This window comes from Maylandia zebra, linkage group LG22, assembly GCF_041146795.1.
Source record: "Maylandia zebra isolate NMK-2024a linkage group LG22, Mzebra_GT3a, whole genome shotgun sequence".
NCBI classification, from domain to species: domain Eukaryota; kingdom Metazoa; phylum Chordata; class Actinopteri; order Cichliformes; family Cichlidae; genus Maylandia; species Maylandia zebra.
The window spans coordinates 3240823-3261399 of NC_135187.1; the positions used below are offsets into that span (position 1 = coordinate 3240823).

Below are 20577 nucleotides of genomic sequence, written 5' to 3' on the forward strand. Positions count from 1 at the left end.
ACACACATTTAAATAAACATAAAAATAACCTGAACAACTTTAAAACTCCTTTTTCAGCTTTTGCCAAAATGCAGATCTCCTTAGTGGTTCTTTCAGCCTGTGTTTTATTTTACCAGTGTAAAATAAAGACATCATGTTGGAGTGCAGAGTTGGTCTGAATTCTTCTAAATGAAACATATATTCATCAAGTGCAGGTTTGTAGATTTGAATAAAATTAAATGTCTGATTCAACCAAAATTCACTTTGCAAAACATCTTTATTACCTAAAACATGAATGTTGTCATTATGAGAAAGAAAATAACAGTTTTAGTCTTTATTTGTTCTTCAAAAAGAAAGATGGAGAGACAGTTACAGAGTTGAGAATGAGAGCATTAAACCAGTATCAGGTTGAGTCAGGTCAGGACTGGGAACACTGGTCTCTCCTCAGTGGCTCTGAGACCAGAGCCTGGCAGCCCTGGGTGGCCTCACAGGTCACAGAGCCCACCTTCATCCAGCGGTCTGCAGGGAGCCTCAGGGTGCTGCTCCAGCTGTAGAGGCCGTCGTTCTGCAGCACCACGGGGCTCCTGCTCTCCTCCCAGCTGATGCTGCCACTGCCATCCACCTTCCAGGACAGACTCCAGTCTGAGGGGAAGCCCTTGTTGGCCAGACATGTGATTGTTGCAGTCCCCTGCTGTAGCTCCTCACTGGAGGGGGGCAACACTGTCAGGACGGGACGGGCATCACCTAGGAGACACCAATCAGCTTAGAGCACAGGGAGCACACAGCTGTCAATCAAACCACAGACAGTCGGACACCTTTACTGTAAGAGCTGATTTTCTCCGTTAAGAAGTTTCTGTCAGGTGTTTTTTCTGCTCCACCAGTCATTCACTCACACATTGTTTCACTTCCCTTTAAGAAACCTCTCATGCATATCAGCACAGAGAGAATCATCACACAGTTTGAGCTGAAATATGTTCAAACTACACTGGAAATAAAAGAAGCAGATGTGGAAACATTTACAAAACAAGTTTAAAATCATCAATATTGTACATGACTGACATTAATATTAACTGGAAACAAATAAATAGAATAAATTAATTAATTCAGCGAAACGAAATGCTCTTCCTGTATATCTAAAACAATTTTTAAAATTCACACAAACTCAAAGTAATTTCAAGCAATACTTGAAAGTTTTTCTTCTTTATATTATTGTTGGATTTTTTTTTCAGTTTAATTTGACTGAAATGTAGACATAATATTTTGACAGAGCAGATCTGAATTATCCTCCATGACACAAGAGGATGATAAAAAATTCCAGCATCAAACTTATTGTAAAGCTACGTGCTTTTCTCTTAAAATCAGAAGAGAAATTGTTAAATGCACTTTAATAAAAAGACAGTATTTGATAGTAAACCAGAATAAACTTACGTCCAACATCCAGTCTGGTTCCTCCACCAAAAGTCCACCACAGTGATACAAACTCATTGAGGCGCCGTACAAAAACCTCTGACTGTAGAGAGACACGGCTCTCTGACTCTGAGACAAACAAACTCAACTAAATCATTCACTGTTTGCACAGCAGCCATGACTCAGCTGATGTGACTTCTTCAAATATCATCATACAATGTTAGTTTAAATACAGTTCAATCCATGAGCTTTTGGACGATCACATTTTTTTGTCCTGTCCCGTTCGGCACTGAAGCAATCAGAATTATTGTCTGAAGGCCAAGAAAAATTCTCAACAGATTTATTTTCTCAAGTGAATCAGTGCCATACTGGTCCACTTGATTGATCTTCATTATTTTTTTATTTTTTTATTTTTTTAAATGATTACAATTGGAACAGATATAACCAGGGGATCGTAAAGAGAAAGACAGATAAGAGAAGTTTAAGAAAAGGAGAGGGAAAGAAAAACAGAGGGGAAGAGGGACAGTGAGAAAAGACAATGAAAACCCATGAGATCACCTGCTGGAAGAAAAAGAAGAAAACAAGCAAAAAGAGAACAACACAGTAGGGAGACCACAGCAACAACCTAGATAAGCATAAGTAAGAGTAAATAATAAAGACTGAATGCTACTGAGCAGCACAAAAGACCGACAGCAGACGATATGCTTAGAGGCAGCATCCAAGGAAGACGGTGAGTGTCTGTGCACACCTGTGTGCGTGAGTGCGCTTGTTTCCAAAAGGTTTCTCCATGTAACTATCTAATAGTAATTGTGGGGAGCCATAGCACTGCCCCCCAGGACATGGAGCAAGCACGGAGGACATCCAGGACCCAGACATCTAGATTCCCCCCAGAGCACAAGAGCCCAAGCAGGACCACTGGAGGGACAGCCGCCTCCCTCCTAGAAACAAGCTGGGGAGAGCCCCAGACGGGTGTGTGTGGGGGGGCGGTGAGATGGAGTCTAAGACCCAACCAGACATATAAACATAGACAAAGCTCTTCATAAAGCATGCCTCATCCACAGACATTCATATAAACACTAAATCCTATGCCTGAGTGCTTTCTATCTAGCATTGAGACAAATGTTCAGCATTTTACTCTCACCAGTCAGAGAGTCTAAAATATTTGAAACTGTAGCCTTTTGTGTTTGTCACTGATCAATATCTGAGTAATATTATTCATAATTAGGCACTAACACACATGGTGTCTTGATGCACGCTCAATCATCCAGGTAAGTAAAACCCACAAGGTTGATTCTGTTCATCTGGACGCAGCGTTTTCAGGGGGAGAAACGTTTCGTCACTCATCCAGGTGACTTCTTCAGTCTCAGCTGACTGCAGGTTTCTCCAACCTTAGAAACAGCACATTTGCATAATAACTGAAACCAGCCCACTGAAGGAACAATGAGCTGGGAGGTCAGTTCCTTGATCATTAATATGCAAATTCTCATGACCATTAATGAACAGACACTGATCAATGGCCATGAGTAACACACATGGTCTGGTGCAAAGATTCAGTATAAGTTCTGATGATGTGCTGCTTATGTTTTTATGCTGTAATCTTTATAGTGTAGTACAGAGCACGATGAAGAAATGATGACTTTTCTTCGTGCAAATATTTACCAACTGTATTACCAGATTTTAAGTACGTCACAGAATAGCCTGCCCAATCCTCACAACCAAAGCTTGCTCAGCATAAGATGCACAATGTAAAACTTTAAAAAAATGCTTTTAAAAATAATCAACAAAACACAAATTGCTGAGTTTATGAATAACTCAATGGATTAATTAAAAAGAGAAAGAGGAAAAAAAAGATGAAATTACAGCAGACAGAAATACCAAATCACTGATTCTTGAACACAGAGTAAACCTTTTATAATGGACAAGGGCATTTCCATGATTTCCATAGAGAGGCACTTTGCATCAGCAGCACCATGCTCCAGTGCTCTGGGAGAGTTTATAGTCCTGAGAGTTGAACACTGGATGACTGACAGCTGTCCTTCATCACAACAGAAGCCACAGAAATCCTCCTCATCAAAAACATGACTTTGATCTGCGTCCTCATCTGGACTCTCCTCTGCTGCTGCTTCACAGGTAAAGTCCAGAGAATCAAACTCCTCTCCTCTATCAACATCTGTCCCTCTGAAATGAAGCCCACAAAACCATGAAGCTGCTTTATGTTTTTGTCTCTGTGTCCTCAGAGTCCAGAGGACAGATCACAGTGACTCAGCCTGGAGCAGTGAGCTCTGCTGTGGGAGGAACTGTGAGCATCAAGTGTACGACCAGTCAGGATGTTTATGTTTATAGCAACAACCATATTTTAGCCTGGTACCAACAGAAAGATGGAGGAGTTCCCAAACGTCTCATTCACTCTGCTAGCACTCGAGAATCAGGGATTCCAGCTCGTTTTACAGGCAGTGGATCAAACTCTGACTTCAGTCTGATCATCAGTGGAGTCCAGGCTGAAGATGCAGCAGTTTATTACTGTCAGAGTTTTCACTATCCTAACAATCAGGATGTGTTCACACAGTGAAAAACAGTCGTACAAAAACCTCCCTCAGTCAGACTGAACAGAAACTGAAGTGACTGCTGCAGCTGGAAGATACTGCAGAGACTGATACAGTTCACTGAGGACACACACACACACACACACACACACACACACACACACACACACACACACACACACACACACACAAATAAATGCTTTTTATACCTTAGTGAGGACATCTAGTTGACTTAATGCTTTCCCCAGCCTCTTACCCTAACCTTAAAAATGAATCCTGAACTCTAACACCTAGCTGAAATCTTAAATTAACTGTATCCCTGACACTAAACCCACATTTTGAGCCTTGTGGCTATTTAATAATAGGAGACCAAAAAAAGGTGACTTGACCATTTCTTCACCTGAGAAAGTCTTGGGTTGTCAGTGTTCTTTGGGTCATTATCTATTTGCACTGTGAAGTGCTGTCCAATGACTTTCCAACTACTCCAATGAGTAACATTGGCTCCAACATCTTTGACAGATGATGTGATATGCTTCAGATCAGTTTTCCTTCTTCATCATTTTCTTTTCTAATTATGCTGATAAAACTTCATCTTGGAACTGTTCCTGATTGTTCTGTGTTTTTCTGGCAAAGTCTAATCCAGTCTTCCAGTTCTTGAGTGTAACCAGCAGTTTGTAACTGGTAAGAGTTTCCTTTCATGAAGATGACTCTTGATCTCTTGGTAGTAGACTTAGACTATGATACAGCCACCTGGGGCTACTGTAGCTCAGAAGCATCCATCCAATGCATCCATCTCAGTCTAAATGTGTTTGAATGTTGTATAGAAAGCATTCCAGTAGGAAAAGCATACAAATTGTTCTTGTATTTCTTTATGGGTGAATGAGCAGAAAAGCACTATAGAAAAACCAGTCCATTTCCCCCTTAGAGAGTATTTTAGACTAATGAATATGACGTGTAAAGTACTCAAAATTAAGCTGTGGTAGAGTTTTTTTCCTTAAACTATGAATTCTGTCCTCATTCGTTTCAGCTTTCTTCTGTGGTCTTTTAGGCCTTATTTTTGTTGTGCTGGCCAATACAATCATTCCTTTTAAAAATGAACCAGGTTGTTGATTTGGTTTTTTTTTTTTTTTTTTTTTTTTTTGCCTGTCCCATTTGGTTCTTTAGCCATCAGAATTGTTGTCTGAAGACCAACAAGGATACCCAATGGATTTACTTTGCCAAATGGATCTTCGTGGCATTGCTGTATTGGTCCATTTGGTCGATCTTTGTTTTTATTATTTATTATATTTTATTTTCAGATGTTACAGACGGGACAGACATCAGTGAGGGATAGGAAAGGGAGAAAGAAAGAGGAAGGAAAGGAAAAACAGAAGGGGAGAGGGACAGTGAGAAAGGGGGGGAGAAAAAAAATAAAAATCTCCTGGATCACCTGTTGAGAGAAGAATAGAAGACAAAAAAAAACAAAAAAAACAAAGCAACATACTAAACACAACACCATCGCATTAATCTAGCTAAGTGTAAACAGCAGTAAATACTAAATATTCAATGTTGTTGTGCAGCACGCAGGACAGATGTGCTTCGAAGTAGTAGCCAAGAAAGGTGTAATTTAAGTCTACGAGCAGTGAACACCCGTGTGCATACCTGTGTGGATCAGCGTGCTTGTATTCCAAAGGTTTCTCCATGTAACGATCTGCTAGCGAGTGTGGGGGGGGGGGGGCCACAGCCCCGTCCTCCAGGGTATGAAGCAGGTATGGAGGAGATCAAAACTCCAGACATCCAGAGGCCCCCAGAACACAAGAGACCATGGAAAACCAACAGAGGGGCAACCGCGCCACTGTCCCAGCAAGAGCTGAGGAGAGTCCCAGATGAGGGTTCACTCAGCAGCCGCGGAGCAGAAGCCAGGGGGAGTTGCAGTGACGCGCCCGTGAGCTCCGCCGGCAGCCAGCTGTGCCTGAGTGACCGAGCCCCAGGCCGAGAGGCCGGGGGCACCCCACCTCCGAAGTGGCCCGAGCGAGCCCCAGGCTCCAGGCCCCGATAAGCGGCCGCCAAGGAGTGAGCCGGTGTGTACCTGGACGCCCACCCCCAGACACAAAGAACCACCAACGCACCGACACCTGAGGGAGTCCGCCACCGGCAGGGGAAGTGGTGGTGGGTGGAGATAGGCCTCCAAACCTTGGAGGGCCTGAGATGTCCCCAGAGAGGTGGTGTCTGATACCCAGCCTGACATATAGACACAGACATACAGGCACACACAGACACAAACATCCATTCCCACCCTCATGCTCTCATATGCACTCACTCCACACTCAACCAACGTGGAGACAGACATAAAGAGACGCTGTACACACGATCACACTCCCCAAGCGTACTCTACAAACCGGGTCTAGGTACCCTTGCCCCTGGAGGGGGGAACTGCACCCAGACCCAGGTGGTGTTACCCTTTTCCCTGCGGTGGGGAGAGGCAGACCACCCCGACTCCGTAGCAGCAGGGAGGCCCCACACTCCAGACCGCAGTCGGACGGCCAACTCCTCCTAGCCCTCCCGCTCCAGCAGGCCGCAGAGAATGGGGGTGGGAGAAGACTCCAAACCTCCCTCCACCCGCTCATTGTAGTGTTGATGCATGTGTGTTCTAAGGTGCAATTAAAACCCAGGAGGGCATGGAGCTACCTGCCAGAGAGCAGCAGGTAAGCGCATAGTCCCTCCTGATAGCCCTCAATGTCTAAGTGTATTTAAAATGGAGAGGTGGGCAACGACGCCAGGGGTGAGGTGTACACCCTGATGGTAATATGGACTCCGTGATTGTGCCCACCCCCAAGATCCTATATGTATGTGTAATGAGAGTGTGAATAATGTGAATGTCTAAGTTGTGGGATAAAATTGAGGCAGAGGCAGCCGGAAGGGGACAGAGGGGGGGTTGGTGATTTTGATAGTTCATTTGACCTCATATGCAGGGATCTAATTAACAACCAATAAATGCAATCAGATAATTTGAAATCAACTCATCTGTTTAATTTGTCTTAGAAAAATGACAGGACAGGCTTTATCTGTTGATGAAATGGCTTGAAGACAATTGCTCAGTTATTTTTGAGCCTCTGAAATTAAATAAATAAAAAAAGGAGTATCCTTGTGGCACAGACGTCCACATGTTATCTGCTCCAATACAGGACCAAATTTAGAGAACTTACTTTGAATTTCAGTAAAATGTTAATTTGATCGATCCATTACTAAACAGCATTATTTGACTGATCCAAGTCTGTGCTGACTTAGAGCCACAGCAACCAAAACAAAACTAGACCAGGGGATGTTAAAATATACTTTTCTGAATAAGTATGACTCATATCATTTAGATGATTTTACAAATGACTCTCAAACCATGTTGACTGATCGGAATGACACCTGTGAATTCACAATGTGATGACTGCTCGCGATGTAATCCTGTTGAAGTCAGTCAGATGATTTCCATAGAGAGGCACTTTGCATCAGCAGCACCATGCTCCAGTGCTCTGGGAGAGTTTATAGTCCTGAGAGTTGAACACTGGATGACTGACAGCTGTCCTTCATCACAACAGAAGCCACAGAAATCCTCCTCATCAAAAACATGACTTTGATCTGCGTCCTCATCTGGACTCTCCTCTGCTGCTGCTTCACAGGTAAAGTCCAGAGAATCAAACTCCTCTCCTCTATCAACATCTGTCCCTCTGAGGATACAGAGACAAAAACATAAAGCAGCTTTATGGTTTTGTGGGCTTCATTTCAGAATCCAGAGGACATGTCCTTGTTACTCAGCCTGGAGCAGTGAGTTCTACTGTAGGAGGATCTGTCACCATCAGCTGTACGACAAGTCCAAACGTGTATTACAGCAGTCCAGATCATCGTTTAGCCTGGTACCAACAGAGATATGGAGAAATGGCCAAACGTATTATTCATTATGTAAGCAAAAGAGATCCTGGGACTGTGGGTCGTTTCACAGGCAGTGGATCAAACTCTGACTTCACTCTGACCATCAGTGGAGTCCAGGCTGAAGATGCAGCAGTTTATTACTGTCAGGGTGGTTTCAGTGTAAACAGTCAGTGGGTGTTCACACAGTGAAAAACCGTCATACAAAAACCCTGAGACTGAACTGAAACTCAACTGACGCATTTCAACAAGGAAACACACACACACACACCCACACACACAAACCTGTCATGCATATCAGCACAGTCAGAATCATCCCACATTTTTACCTGAAGAATGTTCAAATGACATTAAATAAAAACATGAGATGTAGTAACATTAACATTACAAAATCATCTCCATAATCACATCACATTCTGTATTTAGAGGAAACAAGTAGAGAAAATATACAGTGGTTAAAATAAGTACTGAAAATGTCTTTTTTTAATGAGTATACATATTTCGAAAGGTGATGCTGACATGAAATTCTCACCAGATGTTGGTAACAACCCATCTAATCCACACATGCAAAGAAATCAGTGCTTTATATCCATCAGCTCTGGGGTGGCTGCGAAAGTCCATAAAAAAGGCCAGAAAGGACCACAGGGACAAAGTGGAGTCCAGCTACCACAGCTTTGACACCAGGCCACTGTGGAATGGACTACGCTGCATCACTACGAGAAGGAAAACAAAGACAGGGTTCAGCCCACCGTATCTCTCGCAGACGAGCTTAACAACATCTATGCTTGTTTTGATGCAGACAACAGAGAGCAGATCCTGTATCCTCAGGAGCACAGGGAGGCTGTAACTCTAACTCTCAAAACAGAAGCTGTGAGATGGCCTTTCAAAAAGGTCCAGGAGCAGAGTGTGTGCAGACCAGCTGGCAGGGGTGTTCACCAACATCTTCAACCTCTCTTTGAGGCAGTCGGTGGTCCCCACATCCCTCAAAACATCCACCATCATTGCTGTTCCTAAGAAATCATTGGTCTCCTGTCTGAATGACTACCGTCCTGTTGCACTGACATCCCTCATCATGAAGTGACTTGAGCCGCTGTTCAAAGGTCAGATCTGTTCCTCCCTCCTTGACACACTGGACCCTCTTCAGTCTGCCAATTGGAGAAACAGAGTCACAGAGGATGCCATCACCCTGACGATGCACACCGCCCTCACTCATCTGGAAAAAGGGAATGCTCTTCATCGACTACAGCTCAGCTTTAACACCATCATCCCCTCAAACTTGCCTTGAAGCTCGTCAACCTTGGGTGACACCGATCTGCAGATGGATTCTAAACTTCCTCACAAACAGGCCCCAGGTGGTGAGAGTTGGTAAGACACCTCCTCATCACTCATCCTAAACACAGGAACGCCACAGGGTTGTGTGCTTAGCCCCCTCCTTTATTCCCTGTTCACACACGACTGTGTTGCTAAACATAAGTCCAACACCATGATCAAGTTTGTGGATGACACAACCATCATAGGCCTCATCACAGGCAACGATGAGACGGCCTATAGAGAGGAGGTGATGGTGCTGTACGAGTGGTGCCTGGAAAATAACCTGACACTCAACATCAGCAAAACTAGAGAAATGATAGTGGACTACCAGAAACGACCAGTCAGGGAACACCAGCCCATCCACATCAACGGTGTCAAGGTCGAAAGGGTCAGCAACTTCAAATTCCTTGGAGTCAACATCACTGAGGATCTCTCCTGGATCCATCACACAGACACTGCTATCAGGAAAGCTCGCCAGCGACTCTACTTCCTGAGGAGGCTGAGGAAGTTTGGCATGAATGCTAAGATCACCTCAAATTTCTACAGGTGTGCGATGAAGAGCTTGCTGACGAGCTGCATTACAGTTTGGTACGGAAGCTGCTCTGCCAGCAGCCGTAAATCACTACAGAGGGTGGTGAAGGCAGCAGAGCACATCACTGGCTTGAGTCTTCCTGCCATTCAGGACATTTATTTTCAACGGTGCCTCCGCAAAGCACACAGCATCATCAAGGACCACAGCCACCCAGCACATCAGCTGTTCTCCTTGTTACCATCTGGAAGACATCACAGGAGTCTGTCTGCTCGGACTACAAGACTTAAAAACAGTTTTTACCATCAAGCCATACGACACCTCAACCACAATACAAACACACCACATTTCACAGGATGCACTCAGAAGCTGTCCTAGAGTTTCACGAGTACATTGTACACTATGCACGGGTCACTTCACTCTTATTAGGATTTAAAACAAATAAAAAAACTTACTCTGTGCAATACTATACTAACTGCCACTCAGAATTTTGTACTGTTCAGTTTGTACTGCTGCTCACTCCTGTCACTTTATCTCATGTGCAATATCCCAATGGCTTCATGATGCCTCCTGTTTGGAGAAATTAAGCGCATGCATTGCTCAGATGTAAATTTTGGCAATTCTTTGACACAAACAGTCTTCAAATCCTGAAAGTTCTCTGGGCCCCTGCTATAAACTCTGACCTTTAGTTCTCTCCATAGATTTTCAGTTGGGTTCAGATAAGCTGTTTGGCTTGGTGACTCTGGCAGCTTCATTTTCTGTCTCAAAAGCCAGTTGAAAGTTTCCTTGGCTGTGTTTGGGATCACTGATTTGCTGAAAACCCACCCTTGTTTCATCTTCATCATCCTGGTCGATGACAGCAGATTATTATGAGGAATACCTCGGTACATTTTCCATTCATACTTCCTTTAATTAAATAAAGCGTGTATGTGCCATATGCCGAAAAGGCCAACAACAGGATTTTATCCCCTCCAAACGTCACTTTTGGTATGTTTCTCAGGTGATATGCAGTGCTTTTTGACCTCCAAACATGGTGTGTATTATTGCATCTAAATACGTTTTTGGTCTCCATCCCCCATAGATGTAAAACCAATCATAGGGTAGATTAAGATAATGATATGTTCTGCCACCAACAGAAAAATGGTGAAACTTCTGAAATGCTCATTTTTAATGCCGACACTCAACGTCAGGGATTCCAGCTCGTTTTACAGGCAGTGGATCAGAAACTGACTTTACTTTGATCATCCACATGACTTTATTGATTCTATATTGAAAAATTCAGTAATTTTGTAATTGAAAAGAAAAATACATCATCAGCATCTAGTGAACATTTTTATGCTTGGTCTGCCCCACTGTCATTCTATAAATAAATGACTGTGATCATGTAGCTACTGAAAGAAATTTTATAGATAGTGCTATCAGCATGAACAGCTCTGATAACAGCCTCGTTTAAAAGATCCAATCCAATTTTATTTATAGAGCACTTTAAAATACCCGGCACAGGACCAAAGTGCTGTACAGAAAATAAGTTAAAAACAATAGAATAACAGAAAACAGCAAAAATAAATAAATAAAACACATAATACATAAAAATTAAAACAGCCCTATATTAAAAAAGAAAACAAGATGAAACAGCATAGAATCAGCTACAAACAACTAAAAGAAAATAAAAAAAATAAAAACCAACATCTCACGTGGTGGCAAAGGTCAGGGTAAAGAGGTGGGTTTTCAGGAGTGTCTTAAAAACAGGTAGTGAAATGGCCTGTCTAATCTTTAAAGGCAGATTGTTCCACAGTTTTGGAGCTGCTACAGCAAAAGCACGATCTCCTCTAATTTTACGCCTGGTCTTGGGTACATTCAGGAGCAGCTGATCAGCTGACCTGAGAGAGCAGGTGGGTGTATAAGGCTGTAGCAGCTCAGAGAGATAAGATGGAGCTAGGCCATGGAGGGCTTTAACAGCAAATGAAAGAATTTTATGGATAGCCAGTGACGTGAAGCTAAAATAGGGGAAATGTGCTCAAACCTTCGAGTGCGAGTTAAAAGACGAGCTGCGGCATTTTGCACCCTCTGTACATGAGTAATATATAATGGGCTGACCCCTATATAAAGTGCATTACGGTAATCCAATGCTGAATGCTAAGAAAGTCCTGGATCACTGTCTCAAAGTGCTGCCGTGAAGGAATTGGCTTTATTTTTGCAGCTGCCTGAGCTGAAAGAAGCTAGATTTTACCACTGCCTTAATCTGATTATCAAACTTCAGATCACAGTCCACTTTGACCCCCAGGTTTGTGACAGTTGGCTTAACATACTGGGCCAAGGAATCTAAATACACATTGGGGGTCTCAGTGGGGCTACCCAAAACCATCACCTCTGTCTTTTTATCATTGAATTTTAAAAAGTTAACAGACATCCAAGCCTTAATGTCATCGAGACACTGAAGTAATGGCTGTGTGAGGTATCTGCCTTTTTTCTTTAGAAAAGTCATCAGCATAAAAGTGGAAAGCAATGTTGTGCTTTCTCAGCACAGAACCGAGGAAGCAGATATAAAGAGAAGAGGAGGGGGCCTAGAACTGAGCCCTGTGGGACACCACACAAGAGAGGGGCGGAGGACAACACATGTTCACAGAGACTGACACAGAAAGTTCACCCCGCCAAGTAGGGCCTGAACCACTCCAGTGCCGTGCCCCTAATGCCCACCCAGTGCTCCAAATGAGAGAGTAAAATGCTATGATCCACTGTATCAAACGCAGCTGTCAAATCTAAAAGCACCACAACAACACAGTCCACAGCATCAGTAGCTAAAATATGCCATTAAAAACTTTTAAAAGGGCTGATTCAGTGCTATGAAAAGGTTTAAAACCAGATTGGAAAACCTATAAAACAAAAGATATTTAAAAGAGATCAAAAAGGAGTCATGAAACAAAACATTCAAATAAAAGAAGACAAATTGAAATAAGATGTATTCTGAAGAAAAAACGTAGATTCTTCCTAAATTTATTATGAAATGTCTTTGTTCAGTATTATGATGAATTGGCTGATTCAGTTATAAACAACACCATGAGCTCATGCTGCACCATGAGCCTGATCTAGGTCTTTGATGGAATCGGTCAGATGATTTCCATAGAGAGGCACTTTGCATCAGCAGCACCATGCTCCAGTGCTCTGGGAGAGTTTATAGTCCTGAGAGTTGAACACTGGATGACTGACAGCTGTCCTTCATCACAACAGAAGCCACAGAAATCCTCCTCATCAAAAACATGACTTTGATCTGCGTCCTCATCTGGACTCTCCTCTGCTGCTGCTTCACAGGTAAAGTCCAGAGAATCAAACTCCTCTCCTCTATCAACATCTGTCCCTCTGAAATGAAGCCCACAAAACCATGAAGCTGCTTTATGTTTTTGTCTCTGTGTCCTCAGAGTCCAGAGGACAGATCACAGTGACTCAGCCTGGAGCAGTGAGCTCTGCTGTGGGAGGATCTGTGAGCATCAAGTGTACGACCAGTCAGAATGTTTATAGCAACTATTTACACTGGTACCAACAGAAAGATGGAGGAGTTCCTAAACTACTCATTTATGCTGCTAGCACTCGAGTATCAGGGATTCCAGCTCGTTTTACAGGCAGTGGATCAAACTCTGACTTCACTCTGACCATCAGTGGAGTCCAGGCTGAAGATGCAGCAGTTTATTACTGTCAGAGTTTTCACTATCCTAACAATCAGGATGTGTTCACACAGTGAAAAACAGTCGTACAAAAACCTCCCTCAGTCAGACTGAACAGAAACTGAAGTGACTGCTGCAGCTGGAAGATACTGCAGAGACTGATACAGTTCACTGAGGACACACACACACACACACACACACACACACACACACACACACACACACACACACAGTGATAGAGTGAAAATGTTATTGTTGTTATTGGAAGTCTATCTGTATCTCAGTCAATCAAATTTTGACCTTTGACCTCTGCTTCATAGCGGCTCAAATACATGTGAACCAATTCCTGAATATTGCTCATTATGAAAACATTTCTTAAAGAAAGAGAAAAACACAATAAATCACCAAAATCAGTGAGTCACAATTGTCTCCATAACTTATATAAATACTTCAAATAGAAACTTTAAGTCCAATTTTCTCAGGTTTGTAGATTTTTTTCTTTTTTGCTGTTCAATACTAGTCTGATAACTTTGTCTTTGACATTATGTTATAAATACCTATCTATATTACACCTGGCAAAATAGCACAATTAATATACAATGTGAAAACTACCACAGTACATACCAAAGTTCACTATCAGTCCATTTGCTGCACTCTTCATGTAATAATGCAAATATTTATTGTGATGCTTTCAGCAAGAAGGGAGAAACAAGTTAAACGTGACAGACAGTTTATGTTATGATTACAGTTGATTTGACATATATTAGGATTACAGTTGATTTTACAGTTGATGATTACAGATGATTACAGTTTATAATATTTACACATCACCTTGTTTTCATTTCAGTTTGACAGAAATATTAATATAAAATTAAAAATTTATGCAAACCTGGTTTAGTAAGTTTCCACTGGGAATATTCATATTACTATATGAATACAACATCTTTGTGATGTTAACATTCACCCTTATGCATATTTAATTTTTACAATCAGTGTAAACGTAATTTCAAATTCCAGTCTGTTTCCTGCACCAGTTATGTTGGTTACAGTGCTCCAGTACAAACAGTAACAAAAGCAGACAACACAAAAAGTAAGAAATAGCACAATATATAGAATCTATACATATATATAAGTCACCTACTATATATATATAAGTCATGATCACTGTTTACTCACTATTGTTTTGAACCAATAGTTCCATTATTTAACTGTAACACTGCAGCATATATTAAGAGGTACTTATTAAAGCACAAAGTAACTAAACATTATGCCGGTAACACAAGTTTGATTGCTTGCAAGCTTCTGCACAGACAGCATGCTAATGCTAAACTAATCAAGAATCCAGGGTGATGTTAAGCTAAGTGAATGGATAGGATAGGGATTTATATTGGCGTGAGGGACTGTAGCCTATAAGTTCTTATTGTTAAATGATAGTTATGAGATGGTGTGTTTCAGGTGATTTTACAGAAAAACACCAAAATAATGTACTGCATTACTTTAAAAAAGTACTTTGCATAATAGAATACTTTAAGATACCGCAACACTGATCATTTGACTCATTCTTATATTGTGCTTTTCTACTCCACCTGAGAACTCAAATTGCTTTATATAACAAGCTACAACATGCTGAAACATTCATTAAACAGCATGCAATGACTTTGCATGAATAACGGCGGTGTCGCTCAATATTCTCAGTAATAAAATCATAATCTCTAAGTTCTTATCAATTCCCCTTCGCACTTACTCTTTAACATAAACTTTGCTTTACTTCATGTATTCAAAGTGACTTAATTCTACTGACTCATATTGACTACAGATAGCACACTGGTTTCCAATAAGAATCCTGGAAATCATTATTTAGAGTTTAATATTGACATCACCACAAAAGTAAGACAAACACTCGATTCTTATTTAATGTAGATTTTTTTTATTCTTTAAAACTTTAAACAAACTTTAAACTTTAAACAAAGCAATGAAAAATGAGAGAAGAAATTGGAAAAAAAAAGCTACAGAATGCAGTGTGAAAGTAAGACCAGCATAAAAGTCACATATAGTTCAGGACTGGGGACACTGGTCTCTCATCAGTGGCTCTGAGACCAGAGTGTGGGAGCCCTGGGTGGCCTCACAGGTCACAGAGCCCACCTTCATCCAGTGGTCTGCAGGGAGCCTCAGGGTGCTGCTCCAGCTGTAGAGGCCGTCGTTCTCCTGCACCACGGGGCTCCTGCTCTCCTCCCAGCTGATGCTGCCACTGCCATCCACCTTCCAGGACAGACTCCAGTCTGAGGGGAAGCCCTTGTTGGCCACACACATGACTGTAGCCTTCCCCTGTTTCAGCTCCTCACTGGAGGGACCCAGCACCTTCAGGGCGGGGCGGGTATCACCTAGGAAACACCAATCAGCTTAGAGGACAGGAGCCACAATTTGAATTTCTCCGTTAAGAAGTTTCTGTCAGGTGTTTTTTCTGCTCCACCAGTCATTCACTCACACATTGTTTCACTTCCCTTTAAGAAACCTCTCATGCATATCAGCACAGAGAGAATCATCACACAGTTTGAGCTGAAATATGTTCAAACTACACTGGAAATAAAAGAACAAAACAAAACAAAGATGTGTCAACAATTTTAAAAGATGTTAAGCTTCAACATCATCAGTTCTTCATAATAAACAGCTTGTTCTGGATAAGAAACTCAATACCACTACTTACCTCATGTGGTTTTTTATTGCTTACATTGTTGTAAATGATATGATACAATAAGAACACCAGAGATCTTTATCTTCACTATGTGCAGTTTAACTTTTTTCAAAACCTCTGACTGTAGAGAGACACGGCTCTCTGACTCTGTCAGACTGGATTAAAACTAAAAGCTCTCGAGACTTAACCAGATATATGTATATGTAAAATATCCTCAAGTCCACTCTGATGTTTCATATTGTGTTTAATATTCATTTTAACATTTATTCTGAAGCTAACTTTATGTCTTCATGAAAATGTATCTAAAAACTATTTTCCTGAGGTTTTTTCTGGCACACTGAACAGAAAAGTTAAGATAACCACAAGAAAGAAATTTGCTAAAGTAAATGAGGTTTAAGTTCGACTTACTTCCAAATTCCAGTCTGGTTCCTCCACCAAAAGTCCACCACAGTGATACAAACTCATTGAGGCGCCGTACAAAAACCTCTGACTGCAGAGACATGGCTCTCTGACTCTGTTAGACTGAACTAAACCTACAAGCCCTGAAAATACAACTTTACCATCAGAACTAGAAATAATAATGAATAATATGAAACATCCCAGATTTTCATTGGAAATTGTCCTGAGTGTCTGAATATTCATTTCCAAAGCTGACTTTGTTTCTTAGGACAAAATTTATGAATAAAATAATTATTCAGTTACACAAAAAGTTTCCTAGCCTTTCATATTAAATGAAATTAAAGAAAAGAGAAGAAAATTACATTAAAAAAAAAAAGCTCTAAGGCTGACTTACTTCCAAATTCCAGTCTGGTTCCTCCACCAAAAGTCCACCACAGTGATACAAACTCATTGAGGCGCCGTACAAAAACCTCTGACTGTAGAGAGACACGGCTCTCTGACTCTGAAACAAACAAACTCCATCCATCCATCCATCCATCTTCATCCGCTTTATCCAATGCCGGGTCGCGGGGGCAGCAGCCTAAGCAAAGAGGCCCAGACCTCCCTCTCCCCAGCCACCTCCTCCAGCTTATCCGGGGGAATACCAAGGCGTTCCCAGGCCAGCCGAGAGATATAATCTCTCCAGCGTGTCCTGGGTCTGCCCCGGGGCCTCCTCCCGGTGGGACATGCCTGGAACACCTCACCCAGGAGGCACCCAGGGGGCATCCTTGTCAGATGCCCGAACCACCTCAGCTGGCTCCTTTCGATGTGGAGCAGCAGCTGCTCTACTCTGAGCCCCTCCCGGATGGCCGAACTTCTCACCCTATCTCTAAGGGAGAGGCCAGCCACCCTTCGGAGGAAGCTCATTTCTGCCGCTTGTATCCGCGATCTCGTTCTTTCGGTCACTACCCACAGCTCGTGGCCATAGGTGAGGGTAGGGACGTAGATCGACCGGTAAATTGAGAGCTTTGCTTTTACACTCAGCTCCCTCTTCACCACGACGGACCGGTGCAGCGTCCGCATTAATGCAGCTGCAGCCCCAATCCGTCTGTCGATCTCCGGTTCCCTTCTCCCATCACTCGCGAACAAGACCCCGAGATACTTGAACTCCTCCACTTGGGGCAGGAACTCATCCCTGACCCGGAGTGGGCACTCCAACCTTTTCCGGCTGAGAACCATGGCCTCAGATTTGGAGGTGCTGATACTCATTCCCGCTGCTTCACACTCGGCTGCGAACCGTTCCAGTGCGAGCTGGAGGCCCTCACCCGATGAAGCCAACAGAACCACATCATCCGCAAAAATCAGAGATGAGATTCTGAGGCCACCAAAGCGAAAGCCCTCCGCCACTTGGCTGCGCCTAGAAATCCTGTCCATAAAAATTATGAACAGAACCGGAGACAAAGGGCAGCCCTGGCGGAGCCCATCACCCACCGGGAACGAGTCCGACTTATTGCCGGCAATGCGAACCAAGCTCTTGCAACGGTTGTATAGGGATCGAATGGCCCGTAGCAAAGGGCCAGACACCCCATATTCCCGCAACACCTCCCACAGGACACCCCGAGGGACACGTTCGAATGCCTTCTCCAAGTCCACAAAACACATGTAGACTGGTTGGGCAAACTCCCATGCACCCTCAAGTATCCTGGAGAGGATAAAGAGCTGGTCCAGTGTTCCGCGACCAGGACAAAAACCGCATTGTTCCTCCTGTATCCGAGGTTCGACTAGCGGACGAACTCTCCTTTCCAGCACCCTGGCATAGACTTTCCCAGGGAGGCTGAGGAGTGTGATCCCCCTGTAGTTGGAACACACCCTCCAGTCCCCCTTCTTAAAGATGGGGACCACCACCCCGGTCTGCCAGTCCACAGGTACTGCTCCTGATCTCCACGCAACATTGCAGAGGCGTGTCAACCAGGACAGCCCTACAACGTCCAGAGCCTTCAGGAACTCGGGGCGGACCTCATCAACACCAGGGGCTCTGCCACCAAGGAGTTGTTTAACTGCCTCAGTGACCTCGCCTCCGGAAATTGGCGGGTCATTCAAGGTTCAAGGTTCAAGGTTCAAGGTTCTTTATTTGTCACATGCATAGTTATACAAGTATAACACACAGTGAAATGTAGCCTGACACGCTCCTCGATAGGGATGGGTACCGGTGTCCGGTGCCATGATGGCACCGGTTCTGACATAAACGGTAGTAACCAGACCGAAAAGCAGCGCACATTTCGGTGCTTTAGTTCGGTGCTTTTTTTTCCTGAGCTTTCCTGAGTACGTACGTTCTGTTAGAGCAGAGCTACAGATTAAAAATGCCCAAGGCGAAGCGGTCAAAAGTCTGGCTGTACTTCACAGCAAAATATGCAAACTCAGCAGCAACAAGTGCTTTAAGCTGATACTGTGATACTGTCAAAGAAGGTAACACCAAGAATCCGATTAAACAGCTGGCGACGCATAGCGTTTTTTTTAAAAGCCGAGAAATGCGCCGTATTTGATAGCTTGCTGCGAGACCTCACACCGTGCACGTCGGGTGGGTTGCCAGTTATCGGACCCGGAGCAACATCCCCCAAAAACCCGAAGAACAGAGTCCTGGCCCCTAGCCCTGCCAGTGTAGCAGAAATGATGACGGATGATGATGGCAGCAGCAGCAGTTCTTCTCTGCATGAGTAGCTTAATGTTGTTCGTGTGTAATTTACGTTGAGTGGGCTAACCACGTTATTACATTAATGCATGTAAGGTGAACTAGCAAACATCATCATAGCTACATGCGGCTGTCTTCTTGTTTGATGGCAGATACTCCCTTCACCCTGGCCAAAAAGGCTAAAATGACCAAAGAAAAAGTGGGAAACAGTTAAACATGAGAGGGTTTAAGTTTGTGTTTTTTCCATTGTTTAAGCACTGCTTCCAGCCAAGAGTGATGCCATTTATATGCCACATAGCTGCAGAAAAGGCTAATATTGATATCTTTTTACAAAAAAAAACAGCTGAACATGAGAGGTTTTTGGACAAAGTTTGTGTTCTCCAGTCTTTAAGCACCGGTTCGAGCACCGTTTAAGCACCGGCACCGTTTCAAAAGTACCGGTTTGGCACCGGTATCGGATAAAACCTAAACGATACCCATCCCTACTCCTCGACATGTGCAAAAAAATTGGGGGGGGGGGGGGTGTAGAGGAAAAACATTATATATATATATATATATGTAGTATATACATTGGGTGAATGTGCAGTAGTAGCAGCAAGCAGGTGAATTCTGTACATTAATATGAATAGACATCTGACTATTTTACAGGATAGACAATATAAACATATTTAAAATTAAAGGAATTGAAATGTACATTGTGCCTTGGTTTAGTGTCTGGAAGAGTCCTGACTCAGTCAATTATAGATGATGTGAGAGGGCGGGTGTGTGTGTTTAGAGCACGGATGGCTTGGGGATAGAAGCTCCTCTTTTTTTTTTTTTTTTTTTTTTTTTTTTGGCCTGTCCCGTTTGGCTCTTTTGCATCAGAATTGTTGTCTAAAGGCAAAGAAAGATGCCCAATGGATTTACTTCACCAAATTGACCATCCCAGCCTTGCCGTAATGGTCCATTTGATTCACCTTTTATTGTTTATTTTATTTTCACTTACTGAATATGGGACAGACTTTACTGGGGGAAAGAAGGGGAGAAAGAAAGAGGGAAAGAGAAACAGCTGAGAAGAGGGACGGGGGAGAAGGGCAAAAACCAAAAACCAACAGAGTGAGCAGAAAAAGAAAAGAAAAAAAAAATGCATATATCAGTCACCTGGGTCACCTGCTGAGAAAGAAAAAAGAAAACAAGCAGAAGAGAACAAGAGTAATAGAATAAACAACATCACAATGATATATGGGAATATGACAGTAAATACTAAATATTACACATTATTGTGCAGCACATAAGATCAACACAACACAGTGTGCTTTGAGGTAGGAGCCAAAAAGGGTGTAGTTTGTGGATGTGATCACCCGTGGTACACCTGTGAGCATGGACGCGCTTGTTTTTTGTTTTTTTAAAAGGTTCCTTCATGTAATGATCTGCTAGAGGGTGTGGGGGGGCCACAGCCCCGTCCTCCAGGGCATGAAGCAGGTATGGAGGAGATCAAAACTCCAGACATCCAG

The 20577-nt window shown here is 42.9% G+C and overlaps 2 pseudogenes across 2 annotated transcripts; both read right to left on the reverse strand.

Moving 5' to 3' along the window:
- Positions 1-237: 237 nt before the first annotated feature.
- LOC112430221 (Ig kappa-b4 chain C region pseudogene) lies at positions 238-8825 on the reverse strand (annotated as a pseudogene). The gene is made up of 3 exons (XR_013095454.1): positions 8681-8825; positions 1408-1515; positions 238-723 (listed from the first exon to the last, which is right to left on the reverse strand). The product of XR_013095454.1 is annotated as an Ig kappa-b4 chain C region pseudogene (transcript).
- A 6452-nt stretch (positions 8826-15277) lies between these two features.
- Positions 15278-16519, reverse strand: LOC106676684 (Ig kappa-b4 chain C region pseudogene; annotated as a pseudogene). Its single transcript, XR_013095455.1, has 2 exons — positions 16426-16519; positions 15278-15706 (listed from the first exon to the last, which is right to left on the reverse strand). The product of XR_013095455.1 is annotated as an Ig kappa-b4 chain C region pseudogene (transcript).
- Positions 16520-20577: the final 4058 nt, after the last annotated feature.